Source organism: Natator depressus, chromosome 1, assembly GCF_965152275.1.
Source record: "Natator depressus isolate rNatDep1 chromosome 1, rNatDep2.hap1, whole genome shotgun sequence".
In the NCBI taxonomy this organism is placed as follows: domain Eukaryota; kingdom Metazoa; phylum Chordata; order Testudines; family Cheloniidae; genus Natator; species Natator depressus.
In genome coordinates, this window is record NC_134234.1 from 264,071,599 (window position 1) to 264,090,696 (window position 19,098).

At 40.7% G+C, this 19,098-nt stretch overlaps 1 long non-coding RNA gene across 1 annotated transcript; it reads left to right on the forward strand.

The window, feature by feature from the left end:
- Positions 1-297: 297 nt before the first annotated feature.
- LOC141986492 (uncharacterized) lies at positions 298-8,091 on the forward strand. The gene is made up of 3 exons (XR_012639295.1): positions 298-362; positions 2,235-2,283; positions 8,048-8,091. It is a non-coding gene; the product is annotated as an uncharacterized LOC141986492 (long non-coding RNA).
- Positions 8,092-19,098: the final 11,007 nt, after the last annotated feature.

Below are 19,098 nucleotides of genomic sequence, written 5' to 3' on the forward strand. Positions count from 1 at the left end.
ATTCCAGAGGAATAACAACTGGCTTACAGTTCCGGGGTCCCTGAGGAGAATGCCACAAACGTTCAGTTGTAGTAAGTAAAACAGGTTTACCAAATGTATTTACATTCTATAAATGTTTCTCTGGCTATAACAGTCACTTTTGAGACTTTTCTGGTAATTTTTTATTTATTTTGTGTCTAGTATTTCTCATGATGTGCTAGCTAGTGTGCAAACACAATGAAGACCTGATCTCTGTTTGAAAATGCCTGCAATCTCTGGAAAGAAAAGGAGTGGCAGAAAGATGAGCTGACAAGTATATAAAGAAGACGCAGTTGCTCCTGCCAGTTGTTTAATTTCCCACAGCATAACACTCCGTAGACTAGGTAAACTTCTCTTACTTAAACAAATGCTATAAAAGAGAGATTTCATATTGTCAATGGACACTCAGTAATAACTGCCTCCATTTTCTCTATCTTGAAGTCTCAGCAAACAGCCAGCAGATTTACAGTGACTTTTAGCAGTAAGCTTCCTCCAGATAAATATCATTTTCCCTGACTACAAACTGAGTTTCAGTAAACATACAGAGACTGGCTTTTTCATACAAAAACTACAGATATTTTCCATACGCAGTAGCAGTATATTTCAAAATATCATACATGTGTTTTAAATATCGGTGACAATATAAATATTGGTGTAGTTTCATAGTCTTTGAAATACACAGCAACCGTATGGTGACATGCTAAGTACTATCTCTCTATACACCTTTTTATATAAGCCATATGCTACTTTCTCAGGAAGAAATGCATTCATCTCCTACAAAGTCTGAGTAATAATGATCTGTAGGGATGGGTGGGCAGAGGTCACCAGTTCCGTGGCAGAAGAGAATTCTCCCATTGCCCCTGTAGCCATTAACCTCCTGGTGAGAAGTAGCTGTTAGAACCCTGTATGGAGCTGTAGGTGAGTAACTGTTTGGGGCCGATGCAATTTGTTAGACTCCATCATGCGTATAGAGGATGGGGAGTTTGGGATTGAGAGAGTCAAGCCCCTAAGGAAGGAACCCTAGAAGCAGCCAAGCCTAGGGGAAATTTCTAGGCTGGGCTTCAAGAGCATTAATTTTCAGGGGCGTGCACTGGAATAAAAATTTGGCCACTTTTGGAAGGGCACTTTCTGTGCCCCTAGTGATCGAAGGAGCTGGCTCTCTCCCCCTTCACAGCCCAAGCAGCTGGCTGTCTTCTCCTCCCATCCCTCCTGCCCCACACCCCGCGGCCAGAGGAGCTTGCTCTCCTCTTCTCCCCTCCCCCACAAGCGGCCAGAGGAGCTGGTTCTCCCTGCCATGCCCAGAACCAGGACCTGGTCCTCCCTGCTGCGGCCTTAGGGGCAGTGGGGCTTGCTCTCCCACAGCAGCTGGAAGAGCCGGATCTCCCCCTGCGGCCCCAGGGCCACAGGAGCTGTCATCTGCCCCTGGCATGGGGCTGGAGGAGTTCTGTGCCCCTGTGCCATGGCTTGCTCCCCTCCCCCCCCCATTGCACATGCCCCTGACCATTTTTAAAATAAAAGCAGATCCTAGGAGATCTGGGTCAATATGTCAAAAATAACAGCATCCTCCATATCTAATATACTGTCACGCTTACTATAGCTTCTCATTGGTAGGAAATGCTAAGGTGAAGATTGTAAAAGAGTTTCTATTAAATCAGTCTGTTTTCACATGCTCATAACTTCCAGAAAATAAGCTTTCCAATTTGTATGGGTCTTCCCTAGCTTGGTCGGTGCCCAAGAGAGTACCTCTGGGCAAAGTCTGAGCAAAATCTTTTTACATGGCTGCCAACAGTTCAAAGACACTTCTAAGGACAATTTTACAAGTAAGTTCCTGGAGTGTTTGTACCATTCAAGTGAACTATAGGCTGTTTGTTATATAATCTTATTTATTCATGCCCTTGTATGACTGGGATTTTTTTTGAACAACCGTCACAAGGTTTGGATCTTTGTCGTCATCTGTCCACACCCCTAACTCTCCTCAGTACCTTCTGTCTGTACCATTCACATTAAGCGAAAAAGAGCAAATATGGAATCTTGAGGCATTCCTATAACAGAGGATGAGAGGAAGATGGAAAACCTCTGCCAGAGATTAAATGAAGCATCAGCAGTTAGAGAAATAGGATTCACACCAGGGGGTGCTGAAGACATTGGGTGCAATCATGGCAAAACCTCTATTTACTTCAGTGGGGCAAGATTTCACCATTGTTTTCTCACTCTAGAATCGAGTTTTAAAGGTATCAAGACAGAAGCTACCATGAGAGATCACAGGTAAGAAAATGTCAGTCTTTGATTATTATTAATTCATGTATTGAAAGACTGAATATAATTGATTTAACCTTTATCTACCAGACAAAAGAGAACATTTTTTAAATCAAGTAATAGCAATGCTACCTATTGTCATAAGTATAAAGGGAAGGGTAAACACCTTTAAATCCTTCCTGGCCAAAGGAAAAACCCTTTCAGCTGTAAAGGGTTAAGAAGCCAGGATAACCTCGCTGGCACCTGACCAAAATGACCAATGAGGAGACCAGATACTTTCAAAGCTGGAGGGGGGGGAGAAACAGTGTTCTCTCTGTCTGTGTGTTGCCTTTGCTGGGACCAGAGCAGGAATGCAGGTCAGAACTCCTGTAAAGGGTTAATAAGCAATCTAGTTAGATATGCGTTACATTCTGTTTTGTTTAAATGGCTGATAAAATAAGTTGTGCTGAATGGAATGTATATTCCCGTTTTTGTGTCTTTTTGTAACTTAAGGTTTTGCCTAGAGGGATTCTCTATGTTTTGAATCTGATTACCCTGTAAGGTATTTACCATCCTGATTACAGAGCTGATTCTTTTACTTTTTCTTCAATTAAAATTCTTCTTTTAAGAACCTGATTGCTTTTTCATTGTTCTTAAGATCCAAGGGTATGAAAATTGGTGAGGATTTTTATCAAGCCTTCCCCAGGAAAGGGGGTGTAGGGTTTGGGAGGATTTTGGGGGGGAAAGATGTTTCCAAGCGGGCTCTTTCCCTGTTATATATTTGTTAGACACTTGGTGGTGGCAGCAATAAAGTCCAGGGGCAAAAGGTAAAATAGTTTGTACTTTGGGGAAGTTTTAACCTAAGCTGGTAAAAATAAGCTTAGGGGGTTTTTCATGCAGGTCCCCACATCTGTACCCTAGCGTTCAGAGTGGGGAAGGAACCTTGAGACCTATAAAAAACAGTTATAGTCCTAAATATTGGAGGGGGACAAACATAAACTGTGTTTGAGAGAAGAAGCATGATTGGACTGTTCTGCTAAATTGCGTTATTATTTTGGTTGGTTGTATTCATCTAGTTGCTTCTGTGCTGTGTTCCTACCAAGCTCCATGTAGTGTCTGCATGGATAAATTAAAAGGGGGAAAAGAGTTGGCACTAAAGAAGTTTTGAGGACCTATAAATTGAAACCAAGCCAGGACCTAATATGGCACTTCTGTTTCTGGTTTCAAGGATCATATGCAAAATTAAATAATCATTTATTAATTAAGCACTGAAAGTATGCTAGGCACTGTCCTGACGTATTAAAAATGGAGAGCTTCAGATTCCTGTCACAAAGATCTTGTAGCCTAAGGCCCTAATCCTGCAAGGATTTTTGTATGTGCTTAACTTTATGCCCAGGGAGAAGCCTGATTGAAGTCAGTTGGACAACTCACTATTTAAAATTAAACATGCATAAGTCTTTGCAGGATGGAGACCCACGTATTTACAAAGCTATACCAGTGATCCTGCAAATGCTAAGTCATGGGACTACTCATAATAGTAAAATTAAGCACATGAATAAGTATTTTTAGGAGTGAGGCTTAAGTATGATGAAGCTTTGATAATTTTCACAATTTCTGTCTTTCCTGGCCTTTGATTATATTTTGGTACTCCACTGATTTGCTATTTTGTAATGCCGACCTATTTTAAATAACATTTTGTTAGGATTTTTAATTTGTTGCTTCACATCATGTTCTATTTGTATTTATAATATTTTAAAAATAGTGCAGGCAGACTACATTAGAATATAATGTCCTTGACACAGATATTTCTAGAAGTATTTAAAATGTATTAATTTAAGATTGGAATGCTATATTTGTGTAAAGCCCCTTATTACATGTTGAAGCCTCTGTTATAATAACACTCTGGTAATTTATAGGTTTAAGGTAATTTAGTGAGGATAAAACAAGTTTTGGACCATAAGAACATGAGAAGAGCCATACTGGGTCAGACCAAAGGTCTATCTAGCCCAGTATCCTGTCTTCTGATGGTGGCCAATGCTAGGTATTTCAGAAGGACCAGTTTATGTATTTATAAGAGAGATTATTCTGCCCTATGTTTGTCTCAGATTGGGCTGTCCAGTGCTACAGCCCTTCCAGAGATTGTTATATGTGCTAAGAGAGAGTGCAAAAAAAATATTTTATTTTAAAAATTTGAAACCGCTTGTAACCATGGTTAGATAGCTTCATAGGTCCCTTCCATTTTTAACTGTATGATTGCTCAAAATTCAAAAACAGTCAGCCTTAGCAGCTTAGCAGATATGGAGTTTACTCATTTCCCCCCATGTTTTTAATGCATTTATCAACTTGACCTTGAGGGTCTAGCAAAAGAAGCCACCACTAAGCTGATGTCACTGATAGCATTGTCTCCTGAAAACCTAAAGGAAATGATAAAAACTACTATTTTGAATATGTAATCAAGGGGAATTAGGTGCTGGAGGCTTTTGAAAATCTCACTATGCACCTATCTGCATATTTAGGTACCTAAGTATCTTTAAAAATCTGGCTCTCAATCTGCAAAACAATCAGTCACTCACTGGACATCATCAGCCATGGCAGATTCAAAGCTTTGCAGGTGCAGCAGTAAGTAATCAATAGGATCTGAAGCAATGCGGATAGCTGTGCTGTATGAAAGAACTGAGACAATAAACTGGGACATGCTATAGGTAGCACCTTCAGCAAAGCAGGATGGTTTGAGAAAAGTCTCTGCTAAAGCCTCAGGAGCTGAAGTCATATTCTGCATATTCTAAGATGGCTGGGAGCCATGTGTATTTTATTTGGTTGTCATTAATGTTTTGCTTTATGCACCTCACATCAATTGCTCTTATCATCTCTTCTCCCAAGCTAACCTCAGCCACTGACAATTTTATAAGCCCTGCTGAAGTGAGAAATGTAGCACATTATAAAGGAATATTGAAGTGGATTTTTTTAAAGTACACCAAATCAGAGAGGTAATGAAGATCTCAGAGGGAAAGAAAAAGATGTTGCATTTGGGAAAAAAGTTATATGAATCATTCTTTTAAGTAAAACCAAAGTAGCCTTCATTACCAGATTCTGACATGCTATGTTGTACAAATGATTTAGAAGCAGAACAATGGCAAGGAAGGTGCAAATAGAGAGAGGAAAAAGGGGAGGGAGAAAGAAAGGCAGCAGAATTTGTTTTAGTATTTTCCCCTATCTACTGATCCTGCCATTTATTTCCCCCAAATTTTAGACCTTCTCAGAGCAGCACACACTTCACTCAACAGATAAATCCTACCTATTTTAAACTTTTCAGAACCAGGTTAGTTGTTCCCCATTCAAGGATTTTGCTGGCTGTAATTATGGAAATAAATCTGTACTACATTTTTAACCCACTGGCCCATTACATCTTGCTCCAGGTTCTTAGGTCACAAGAATAACGACAGTCATTTTATGAGAATGAGAGATTATAAATCACACACTTTGTCAGTTCAATGCTTTCGTCCAGTGGTCTTTTCCCGGAGAGCGTCTAAGACAGCTGGTCCTGTAGGACTGCTAGTTTAGTGTTCAGTTCTTTGAGCTTTGCTCATATTTTGTTTGCTTCTTTTTATCTGAATTTTTAAATCAGCATGGACAGCTCCCAGTCTCTGTCATTTGAGGGCATTCTCAAAAATAAATTTATAAATAAAGTGTGCATTGTTCAATACAACATTAATCTTCGCATCATGGAAGTTTGATAAACTTTTTGGTCTCTGCAGTTAGCATTTCTGATTTAGCATCACAAAAGTAGACAGATGTATTATCAGTTGGGGCACTATGATGCAGAAGTGTGTCTGCAAGCATATTTGATTTTAGGATGTATGCATAGCAGGCCAAATCCTGGGCTATGGCAAATCAGCGATTTACAGCACTTGAGGACCTGGCCCTACATGAAAAATGCTATACTACTGCAACATTAAGTCTTCATAGTTGACATATCAGTCTGGAAATGGAGAGGTTCCACTTCCAACAGCAATATAATCTCAGCTGTGTTGAAAATCTTTTCTATTTTATGGTTTATATTGCACAGCAAACAATAATATATATACTATATAATTAACTAGAAAAAACAGAAATATAGATTTGAACCAGGCAGAGTTAATTTGGAATTCAACTTCTGCATTCCCACGCTTTTGGGGGATTTTAATTATTCAACCTTATATTGCACAAACAGTTTTTTCTTTTCATTTAATTTACCTGTTTTATTTAAAACACAATGAGGGAGGAAAAAATTGTCTTTGCTTGATAATGTTAGCATTTAAATTGTCATATTAGGCACTGACGTTCATGTCTGAATGACACAGGGAAGGGGTGACACCTTTATGTTGCTATTTTTTGGCTAGAGACAGCTTTCCCTGTTGGGGTATGTCTTCACTGCAAAATTAACCTGGGTATAGCACCCCCACTGCAAACCCCTACCAAGCCAGACGTATTTAGCTGCATCCCCAGTGCTGCTGTACTAGCCCATGTGCTGGGCTGGATTTTGGCAGGCTATCCCATGGTTCTTAATGCTGTATTAAGCTGTGTCACTTGAAGTCATTTGCAGTGTGTTGTGGGAGAACTTGTCTGTCCTTCCTCAGCCGCCATGAAAAAATGCTCTTAGCCCATCAACTCAATAAATTAAAAGGAAACAGAAGGCCAATGCAGGGCATGAGACATGCTGGATATCATTTTGGTGATGGCTTATTGCCCTGGGAGGGCAATGTTATGCCTTGTTAAGAGATCTCACAGGCTGCATGCAGACATGGTGCAGTGGAGACAGTTGATGCAGGTTTGGATAGCTGTGGAACCCTCCTATGCTGACCAGTGGTTCTGGAGCAGAACACCATGCAGTGGTGGGATTACATTGTCATGTAGACCTGGGATGACCTGCAGTGGGTCCAGAACGACTTCCTGAGGAAGAACACCACCTTCCTCAGGGAGTTGTTTGAGCAGCTTGTCCTGGCCCTCCAGTGCCTGGCAGACGAAGGTTTAATTTCACTCTGCGCAGTTTCAGGATGGTGATGGAATGTTCATTTGACAAACTGAAGGCAAGATAGTGCTGCCTACAGAACCATTTGTATGCCAATGTGTACAGCACCATTCATGTTATTTGGCCCTGTTGGACACCACTAGTGTTGCTGAAGGTAAACTTGCCTGAGGCCTGGTCTACCCTACAAACTTAGGTCAACAGAAGCCATCTTATGTTGACCAAATAACGTATGCGTGTACACTACCAGGTCCCCTCTGCTGACCTAACTCACCTGTTATGTCAACTTAATTATTCCACCTCCATGAGGTGAAGCACTTAATTTGATGTTGATGGGTTGACAGAGAGGCCGTGTAGACACAACATTGTGTAAATCGACTGAATTGGCCTCCAGGAGGTGTCCCACAATGCTCCACTGTGACCGCTCATGAGATAGTTTTCAACTCCACTGCACAGCAGCCAGGTACACAGGAGAGAGCCCCTTCCTTCTTAAAGCCCCAGGAACTTTTGAATTCCTGTTTGATCAGTGTGGAGAGCTCACCAGCCCAGCTGATCATGGTGACTCAATGCCCCAAATGCGCTCCAGCCTGGAGCATGCAGGAGGTGGTGGATCTTACTGGGGAGAAGAGTCTATGCAGGCACAGCTGCGATCCAGGCATTGACATCTACACAAAGATTGTGCAGGGCATGGTGGAGAGCGGCTGCACCAGGGCCATGCAACAGTGCCATCTGAAAATGAAAGAACTTCAGCACTGACAGTGGTTGCCTTGTGCTTTGTGTGCCTTACAGTGGAAAGCTTGGCCTTCAGCGCAGCCATCACATTGGCGGAGAGGCTTTTGCAGATTAGAAGACTAGATAATGAACTCCTCTGGGACAGCTGACATGGAGCTAAGGATTTCATTGTCTGAAAAACTGGACATGGACATGGAGAGCATCTCAGGAGCATGAGCATGCCATGAGGATGAGATGCTGTGGATTATGAAGGACCAGTTAGACATGTTGAGGCTTCTGGTTGAGCTTCAAGAAAAACAGTTTGAGGCTAGACTCCCCCTGCAGAACGGCCTGAAGGCATTGCCCTATTTCCAATCCCCCTCCCCGAAACATTCCAGAAGGCAAGGGGGGAAGGTGCAGTATCCCTTCCACGTGACACCTGGAGAGGGTACTAAGAACAAAAGGCGGCCACTCAAAGACCTTTGACGGGCAAGACCTCTACGTTTACACAGACAAGCTGACTTGGTTTCTCCCCTCTCAACTTTATCACACCATTTGCCCAAGGTTAAACTATTTTCCTGGTCTTTCAGTTTTTTTTATGTTTGTGCAATAAAAGTCAAAGTTTCAGTAATGAAATACTCGTTATTTATTCCAAGTCTGGGGTTTGGGGGTGGGAAGAGGGGAGGTACAGGGAAACTGATGCAATGGAGGGGATGGGATGGGAAGGCACAATGCAGTTAAGCAGAGCACATTACTGCCGAATTGCCCATGGCTGCAGGACGTGGTAGAGTGGAGGAGAAGCCACTGGAGCAGGCTAGACTGGGAGCAGGGTAGGAGTTTGGATTTTCCACTGCTCGCTGGCAATCATGCCAAACAGCCACTTCATCAGCTCCCTGTGTTACTGTTGCTTTCCCCACTGCAGGAGTTAGTCCTGCTTTTCCATGCCCTCTCCCCATTCTTCAGCATCCTCTGAGCAGTAGCTTGGTGTGATGCACTGGACCTCAAAGTAGCACCCTGTAACCCCCATATTCATCATTTGTACTTGGTTGTGATATTTCATACAAAGCATGCAATGTAAGATACAATATGAAAAGTCATGATCTGCTGAAATTCATTGTTCTGTCAAAATACATATATCGTTAATGTGTATGAAGTTATGAGATTTTGCTAAACAGTTGTTGAAATATGTTGCGAGTTTGGGAGACGCTCACTGCTAGCTCTCCAGTGACAATAAAGTTGGTGATCCACACCCAAATGGGTGTTAAGTAACCAAGAGCCATTGACCAGCAAGGGAATGGTAAACAAGAGATTTACAATTCTATAGGAAAAAGAAAAGGAGTACTAGTGGCACCTTAGAGACTAACCAATTTATTTGAGCATAAGCTTTCGTGAGCTACAGCTCACTTCATCGGATGTCTCTAAGGTGCCACTAGTACTCCTTTTCTTTTTGCGAATACAGACTAACCTGGCTGCTACTCTGAATTCTATAGGAGGCACCTGAGCAAGCACCACAAAATGGGAATTGCTCAACTCTGTGACTCAGCAAGGCCTACCAGGACATGCCTAGGCCAGTGTCTTTCCAGGGACATGAATTGAGAGTATAAAATAAGGGACAGTGGCATCATGAAACCACTATTGCTGAAGGTAACAAGAATGCTGGAAGGACAAAAACTTTGAACTGAGGAGATTGATCCCAGGCTGAGAAGGAAATTCAGCCTGTGTATTAAGAACTGTAACCGACCTGCAACATCCAGTGGAGTGAGAAACTGTTTAGGATTTAGAATGCATGTTTTATTTTCTTGGGTAACTGTCGCTGACCTTTATGCTTACCACTTAAAATCTATCTTTCTGTAGTTAATAAACTTATTTTAATGTTTTATCCTAGCCAGTGAGTTTGTTTAAAGTGCTTGGGGAATCTGCTCAGATTACAAAGGCCGGTGCATGTCCACTGTCTTTTGATGAAGTGGCAGGCTAATTAATGACCTTGCATTGTTCAAGAGAAAGTACATTTCTGGGGTGCAAAGCTAGGGGCTGGGGGGATTTGCTAGTGTCACCTTCTGTATAGTTCATGAGCGACTTGAAGAGCATTCACACAACTTAGTGGGGTGTCTCTGTATGTTGGTGGCTGAGTGATAATAGCAACTGGAGGGGTTTACTGTTTGTCACTAGCAAAGCACTTTGAGAGACAGCCCAGGCTGGAGAGTTAAGAGGGCACAGCAGCCCCACAGTTCCAGGTTGTACCCCAGAGGTCCCATCACACCTTGCTCTACTTGTCCTACTCCAGGAGTTGGTGTGACCTGCTGGCAAAGGCCCTATATATCTTTAGCAGCAGCTCGTCTCTGGCCTTTTTTTTTTTTTCTTTCCCCCGATTGATTCTTGCACCTTTTGCTCACAGTCAGGGACATCCTGGGGGCATGCCTCATCTGGACTGGGGTAGATATCTTTGAAAAGCACTGAAACAGTACACTATTCTTTCTAGTGGAATAAAAACTTTAACTTTTGGTGTCACAGCATGGGAAAGGGTGCAACTTTTTCCTCATAAGTACATGGACGCCTCAATTGTCTGCATTTCTCTGCTCTGTGGGTACAGTGGCCAGGTTCTCCATTACTCCAAATGAATGACAAATCATGCTGTTTACATAAACAAAAAACCCAGGTTCTAGTGATGTTCTTAATATTATTTTAAGCAAATGTAGTGTTAATGTGGCGCTAAGATAATGAATAGACTCTCCAGGGTGTGGCAGCTGACATCTGGAGAAAGCAGTTGGTTTTAGGTTAGACTGATTTCACTTAAGTCAGTCTGCTGCTCTGTATATATGTTCACTATGTATCCAGTAAAGATTGTTAAGTTTTTAGCAATGAATTATTATTAAGACTAGTGGATTACTCCAATATAAACAAACAACATATGGCACCAAGAGTGAAGGAAGTGATGAAAAAGAACTGGAAGAAGTTAAAAAAACAAACAAACAAACCTTGAGGTAAAAGTTACTCAGAAGTGAAAAGCAAGTTTGAATGAAATAAGATGGATCAATTAAGAATTCCCACATTTCTAAAAATGTCAAGAAATGCTGCAGAAAAGGTTTAAAAAAGAATCTGAGTTATTTTTCAGGGCATCTGGATCTACTCATAAGGAAGATGAACAAAAGATTGCCGTCCTTTTTAATATTGCTGGTACTGAAGCAATTTCATTATATAATTCATTTGAGCTTAACGTCACAATACGAGCTGACTATGACTTTGTCTTTAAAAAAACTGAGGAATACTGTTTACCAAAAAGAAATGAGACATCTGAAAGATTTCAGTTTCACTCAAGGAATCAAATGGAGGAAGAGACTTTTGAATAATTTTTAACTGATCTTAAGATAAGAAATCAGAATGTAATTTCCAGAATCTCTGAGTCAACAATAAGAGATCAAATTGCAAGGGGTTTAACAGATTATCAGTGTAAGAAAAAAACCTAAGATCTAAATCTGGAAAAGCAGTGAGAATTTACCAAACTTAATCATCAACGACTGCACATTTTAGAAAGAAAACAAACTGATGTGAATATGCACTTAATAAGAAAAAGTAAATAAGAAAAAGTAAAAAAGAAGTGTATGAGAAAAACAGAATGAAGGTATTTAAGTTAAAACATATGAGGATAGGAAAGAATGTTCTAGATGTGGAAGGAGGCACCTACCTAGACAATATCCAGCATATGTTTGACCCTGGCATATCTGCAAAAAATCAGAATAATTTCACAAACATTTGTAAACAGAAAGGTCTGGAAAAACTTAGAAATATACATTTAGTTCAAAATTAAAAAGTTTCAGAGAAAATACTGAGTAAGAAATACAGAGCTGACACTGCAGATGGAGAAAATTTGTTTCTGGGTATTTTAAAACAGAGTCACTCGGTGAATTACAAGGAGGATTGAACAGTTACTCGTGGAACATTTATTTTGTAAGTAATAGATACAGATGCTAATGTATTTTCAGAAGAAAATATAAGATGTCTAAAAGTAAAACCTGTAGTCAGAGAACAAATACATATTAACTTACAATCTTGTAGTGGTGAAAAAATTCCTGTTATGGGTATTTATATACAATATTACAGGTCAAAGTTAAAGATAATTTAGAAATCATAAGATTTATAATAGTTAAGGGACAAGGTATTTCTATATCAGGTTTTGAAATATGTTTAGCACTACATCTAATTGGTAGAATTCAGACTATTCAGGATTCCAAAACACTGGAAATAGACCATCAAATTACAGTTATCCATTGGCATTGGTAAATTGGATATAATATATAAAATAGAGTTAAATGAAACAAAGAAACCAGTTATACATGCAACTAGAAAAATACCCTTAGTTTTAAGAAGTTGGGTACAAAAGCAATTGGAAAGGTTAGAAAGGGAGATATTTCATTGACTTGTGACTGATATGGAAATTAATTCTTGGGGTAGGGAGTGTCTAGTGACATACAAAGGGGGTCACAACAATTTTGTTCTGCTGAAAAATCTCATTGATCATTATCAATTCCTTCTGTACAAGAGGTTCTCATCTATTATAACACAGGAGTGGTGTAGAATTTGGGCAAACGTTACCAGGATGCTGAACTAGGATGCCTCCCACCCTGCACCAAGGGCAGCCCTTCAGAAAACCTGTTATACTGAGAGACTTTGCAAGCAATATGGACTCTATAACAACACAGGGCATGCAGTAGACTTAATATCCATGCTGCCTTTGAGAATGCTTTAATGCTAGTGTCAGTGTGAGAAAAAGCATCCAGCAAAATATAGATGCTTGTGCCACCCGCATCCCTTCATTTGTGGGCATTGCTCTGCTTGTACTAATAATCCCTGTTTTGCATATATGCAGCACTGTATGCTGTGACACCATACCTCACTGTTTGCAGGTTTAAAGTTTATTTCTCCCCCTTGGAATGCACTTTGGATGGCATGTGACAGGGTAAAGGGAGTGGAGGGATGGAGAGAAAGTGGGACCAGGGCAAACGAAAAGTCTTCTACCCTCAGGAGAAGTTTAGCAGGCAAAGCCTGGCCCATACCACATACCATAATTTATGAGATCAGTTATAAACAGGCAAAGACCATCCCCCTTTTGTTGTAATATTAAGCCATGTCTAAACTTACCGGAGATTGATGCTGTGTGATCGATGCAGTGGTGGTCAATTTAGTGCGTCTGGTGAAGACCTGCTAAATCGATGGCAGAGCACTCGCCAGTCGACTCCGGTACTCCACCAGAATGAGAAGAGTAAGGGAAATTGACCGGAGAGTGTCTCTTGTTGACGCAGTGCGGTGTAGACACCATGGTAAGTTGACCTAAGCTATATCGACTCCAGTTATGTTATTCGCATAGCTGGAGTAGCATAACTTAGGTTGACTTACCATGGTAGAGTAGACAAGGTCTCAGTAGCAATAACAGACATGTCTCCTGCTTCTTATCGGCAGGGATGTTGGTTCCTCCACCTGTCTTGCCTGGTGCGTTATTGCCGAAGAGGTCCTGGGAGTTCAATCTGAGAAAGTCCTGATTGTCCCTCAGATCTGTTGGCAATGTGGAGGACAGCATCACCTTCATGTTCCTTACAACCTCTGTTCTCAGCCCCTGCTGCAGCTGCTTCACTCTCTTTCTACCTCTTCTTCCTCCAAAAGTGCGTCCATCACGAAGGCAGGGTCCATGCTCTGGGCAGTACAGAGCAGTCAGTCCAGCCCATCAAAGAACTAGCATATTTTAAGTGATTTGCTGGACGTGACATTGTGATCCTTAGTCTTCTGGAGTATGGTGTACAGCATTTTGATTTTGTCCCTGCACTGAGATTCTTTCATCTGCCCAGTCCCCTCCTCTGCCAGCTTCTTGGAGATTTCCTCAGAGAGTTACTGACTTTTGGATACATCGTCCCAAGTCCCTAGAACTTCGGTGTCAGCCTCTGGCAAACTGGCAGCATGCTGAGAGGAGGATTTCTCAGACAGCATGTTGGTTCAGATGCTGTGGAAGTGCAGCAGAAATGTAGCAGGCAAACATGGGGTTTAAAAGCCAAGCCTGTACAGGTGACTTCTGGTGCAAAAGAGAGGAGTAGTTAGAGGTCAAGAAAATACAGCCCAGGTGAAATTGTAGGAAGACACTGGAGGACTGTCTGCACTTGGGCTTGATCAGCTTGCATCCTCATGACAAATCAGGCTGATTGGCAGGCAAGGTTGAGGTGAAACTTGGTCTTAAACCTATACCCACAGTCATGTATGCTAGCCCAGGTTTAAAGCACCCTTAAGCCTGGCTCAGCGGTTTTTTTGTATGGATATTAGGGAGTTAGAGGCAACACACAGGGTATAGCCAGAGCTAACTCTGTCATGAAGACATACCCTCTCCATTTGTTCTGTGATAGCGTTATCTCAGAAAAAGACAGAATGATATTTTTTGAATATGTGTTTAGAATTTGCAGATTATTAAAAATATAGGGGAAATGTAGATTTTTTTTACAGCACAAGTGATTTTCCCCTTTCCTTAATGTTAAAACAGTTTTGTGAAGGATTTTGTTCTGTGCGTGTGCTTTTAATAAGATACCTACAATCTCCTTTATGCAAATTGTCCTAACAGTGACCTTTTCCTTGGCCCAATTTCCCAGTCAGGTAAAAAAGATGTGCAATGAGAATAAAATATCTACTGCCACAAGTGGATATAGTTAACGTGAAAAATTCTGTAAATTATTTTTTGCAGAACAATTACATTTTAACTAGCAAGCTGCACCAGCACTGAAAAAAATTCAGGGTTTTCATCCTACTTCACTATAAATTTCACTATAGGTCAGAGTTCGCTATAAGCAGTTCCACTGCATAATGAACTAAGCCAGAGGGGATGGTTAGTAGTCTAAGCAGCTTTGAACTATCTATGCTCCCTAGAAACAAGGTTCAAATCCCAGCAGTGTTAACTCAACCCTTCCAACTTTCTGAGGTAGATAAATGGAGTACAGTGTGCTTTACTAGTCACATTGAAATTAGGTGCTATTGGGCTGTTAGGAATACAATCCTGTCCTGATAATGCCTATCACCACCAGATAAAGATGGTTAAAGAAAACTTAGTTTGATAGCATCCTGTCTGGAAAGAAATCACTTCTCAATAGGTTTCAGAGTAACAGCCGTGTTAGTCTGTATTCGTAAAAAGAAAAAAGAAAAGGAGTACTTGTGGCACCTTAGAGACTAACCAATTTATTTGAGCATGAGCTTTCGTGAGCTACAGCTCACTTTCTCAATAGTTGTGGTTGTGAAACCCTCATTTCTGTATGTTTTATCTTTACCATCTGCTCTATGAGGATGGTAAAGAGCTTATTCCCCTTTCCTTAAGAGTAGGGTTTTGCTTTCAAATCCTTGATCTGGCTGCTGTCCTCTATCATGGAGATGGATGCATTTCAATGTTCTGCATGACTTAGGGCCTTTCCCAAAGTCCACTGAAGTCAGTGGGAGCCTTTCCATTGACAACAATGGCCTTTGGATCAGGCCCTTAATTGGTAAAGCACCTTGGGAGCTTTTGTAAAGAAAGTTACTACACAATTGTAAAATATTATTACAGAGCAGTGTGGCATAGCTCAAAGACAAATGCATATACATTTCCACACGTGTATTTATTTATATGCTATATTTATGTACACAAAATGCACAATGTATCAACTATATCACACTATTGTGGCTCAAAGAAAAGGAGTACTTGTGGCACCTTAGAGACTAACCAATTTATTTGAGCATAAGCTTTCGTGAGCTACAGCTCACTTCATCGGATGCATACTGTGGAAATTGCAGAAGACATTATATACACAGAGACCATGTATATTATTGTGGCTCAGTAATTCAAAGACACTTTAGCCTACTTGTTCCAGTTGTACAGCATATTAACATTCATCTCACAGTGCTTTGCCTATAGAAATTTAGCAAGATGAAAGTTTGATGCACAAGAAGAATCTTAGGACATAGTGGTTACCTTAGCAACCTTGTCATAGGCTTCAGTGGCCCTGACCCAGCTACAAAGCCCTTCACAGGATGAGGAGACATTCTTAATGACAGCTGGCTGAAATCCGGGATTGCTGATAAACCGTCATCTTATCTTTCTTCCTTTGGGCAGCATTGTTTTTATTGACTTCCTTTTCTTTTTTAAAAAAAGCAAACAAATTGCCATCATAAATCAGTACATAAGTAATCCTAAAAATATTACTGATAATTTTATTATTATATTGCATTCCCTCTGCACCAGCTAAAACACTTGGGGCACTGAACAACAGAATAAAAAATAAATACAACATAATTAATAAACACCGATAATACCCTTTCCTGTCTGAGCCCTATAAAACACAGCTGGTAAGAACCCTCTTTGAATTCTTTTACTGGTTTCCCTCACTTCACCAGATCCAGTTCAAATTTTTTCCAACTTTTAAGTTCTGTTGCAACTTTGCCCCTCCTCACTTGATTGCATTCCCTCTTATCATGTATCCCACCCACACCTCTGTTCTGCCAAAAACACCAACCTTGTTTTCCCATTATTGCATTGAAAGCAAGCATGTTTGAGAGGGTCGTATCATGTTGTCGTGGTTGAGTAGTGGGATGGCAGGAGGCCAATGCTTGAAGATTGGTATTGCATTGGATGTAAATGCTGCTTTACATTATGATTTCCTTGCTTAGTATTTACATTGCTGTCAGAAACTAGTCTTAAGAAACCTTAAGTTTCAAGTTAGCAAAATTTTGTGGAAGGGGAAGTTATGTTTCTGTGTGTGACTAGTGCATTTCTTTCAAAATTCATGGTATGTAGGGAAATTTAAAAAGTTGTGGTTGAAAAATAAAACTGCTGATCTTATTCTATGCTTGTCAGAATACTCCATATTTTTTCATGCTGCAGTGCGCATGAATCTCCCTTTTCACAGATTTGTGGTTCGGCTCAAAAAGGGGTCTGGTTATGGGAAAAATGAGGTATTTTAGGACAAATGTATAACATCTTCAAATACTAGCCATATCCATCCATAATTGTTTATCTGTACCCATTTGGAAAAAGACATAAGGAGTTAGAGATTAGATACTAATAAATAATCAAATAATGCTTCCACATCTCATGCTATTTGAAGGGAAACTATACATTTTCCTCAAATCACTCTTCAGTTTCTAATGATTAGAGATACCACTTATGATAAGCATTTGCAGAAATAGTATATATGTGTATAATTGCATTTTGCATTATCTTTTGAACATAAGCTTAGCAATATGGGGATAGTTTTCTGTATTATATCACTAAATGTCAGAGAATGCAATAGAATAGGAACTGTTTATTCACACTGTGTGAGCGCCTGTAGCAATTTGTAGTGTGATGCATCCATATCAATAAGGTGAAAGGCATGACACAAACCTGTTTGGGAGCTGTGACATGCTGCCAACCCAGTGCACAGCCCAAGAGACACACCACAACAGACAGGAAAACATGTGGTGTGCCTTTCATTTCATTGGTTTGCTGTATGTGTACCAGGCCACAAAATGCAGCAAGCCTTCCCCCCGCACCCTCCGTTTTTGCACCTAAGTTCTTGGTGACAAAGCCGAACACACAAATTCCAAAATCTTTGTCCCATGTGTGACATTTACACTTTCTGGGAATAAAAAAAGTGGAATAATAGTTTGGATTATTTGTATTACCAGGATTTTTCCTCAAGCAATATAATGTGCTTCAGAGATTATTCCCAATTTGGATAAGGTAGGACTTCAAACTGTATTGTAAAAAGGCCCACTCAGTGCGGCTTACAGGATAATGCAGTGGCCTGGGACTCAGGAGACCAGCATTCTACTCTTAGCTCTGCCACTGGCCTGCTAAGCGACCACGGGCAAGTCACTTCTCAATGCCTCAGTTTCCCTATACAATGGGCATAATAATACTGACCCTCCTTTGTAAAGAACTTTGAGATCTACTGCTGAGAAGTGCAATGTAACTCTTGCTGAAGTACATGAAAAGAATCCCTTTGTCTTTAATGGGAGTTGGGTTCAGCCTTAGGCAAAGAACCTGTTATATGTTAGAGAAATATAACAATACCTAGATACAGACAGAATGGTTTTTAAGGCGTAGCTTCATCTATGAGGCTACCTGTTAGTGGCATACTGGTATTTCATCTCAGTATTCTTATTTCGATTACAGTAATGCCTAGAGGTCCCAGCTAAAATCAGGTTCTCGTGCTAGGCACTGTGTAAGCACGTACTAAGGGACAGCCCCTGCTCCAAAGAATGTACAGTCTCAGGATATGGATACACTGCAATCATGGGGTGCGATTGCAGCTTGTGTAGACATATGTGAGCTAGCTTTAATCGAGCTGGCTTGGGGCCCAGAGTAGCGGAGCCATGGCAGAGTGCGCTTCAGTGCAGGCTAACCCAGGGTTCCTGGCAGGTTTGTACAGCCCACACTGAAGTGCATGTTAGAGGGCTTATTCCTTCACCCTCACTTCCCTGGTCCTTCTCACATGAACAGAGAGCAACGATGGTGCAAACAATTCGATGTTTATTAGGGTTAACTTCCACTAAGCTTAAATCCAAGTTCCTTTTTCCTTATTTTCGAATCCCAACTTACTTCCTGTTTGCCCCTAATTTATATAGCAATATTCTTAGCTATACCTTAACCAATCATTTTACTGACATTTACCTAACCAATCCTAACATACTGTAACACAGTTCTCTAACCAATTATATCCCACTACCCTAATTAACTTACACCTAGCAAAATTAATTATATAGCAGACAGAAACAATTAGAGAACCAGACAGATTAACAATAGAAAAATGGGGGCCATAAAGCTAAAACATACAGAAATGAGGATTTCACAACCACAACTATTGAGAAGTGATTTCTTTCCAGACAGGATGCTATCAAACTAAGTTTTCTTTAACCATCTTTATCTGGTGGTGATAGGCATTATCAGGACAGGACTGTATTCCTAACAGCCCAATAGCACCTAATTTCAATGTGACGAGTTTGGAATGTGAGGATGTGACCCTTCGCTTCCCAGCTTTATGGCTGCCTCTGCTGCTTAGCCAAAGGCTTTAGCCTAAGCACAGGGCCTCTGACTGTCACAGTGAGAGAAGGCCCTTACACAGGCAGACAGTGATTTTGATTCTTTCTTT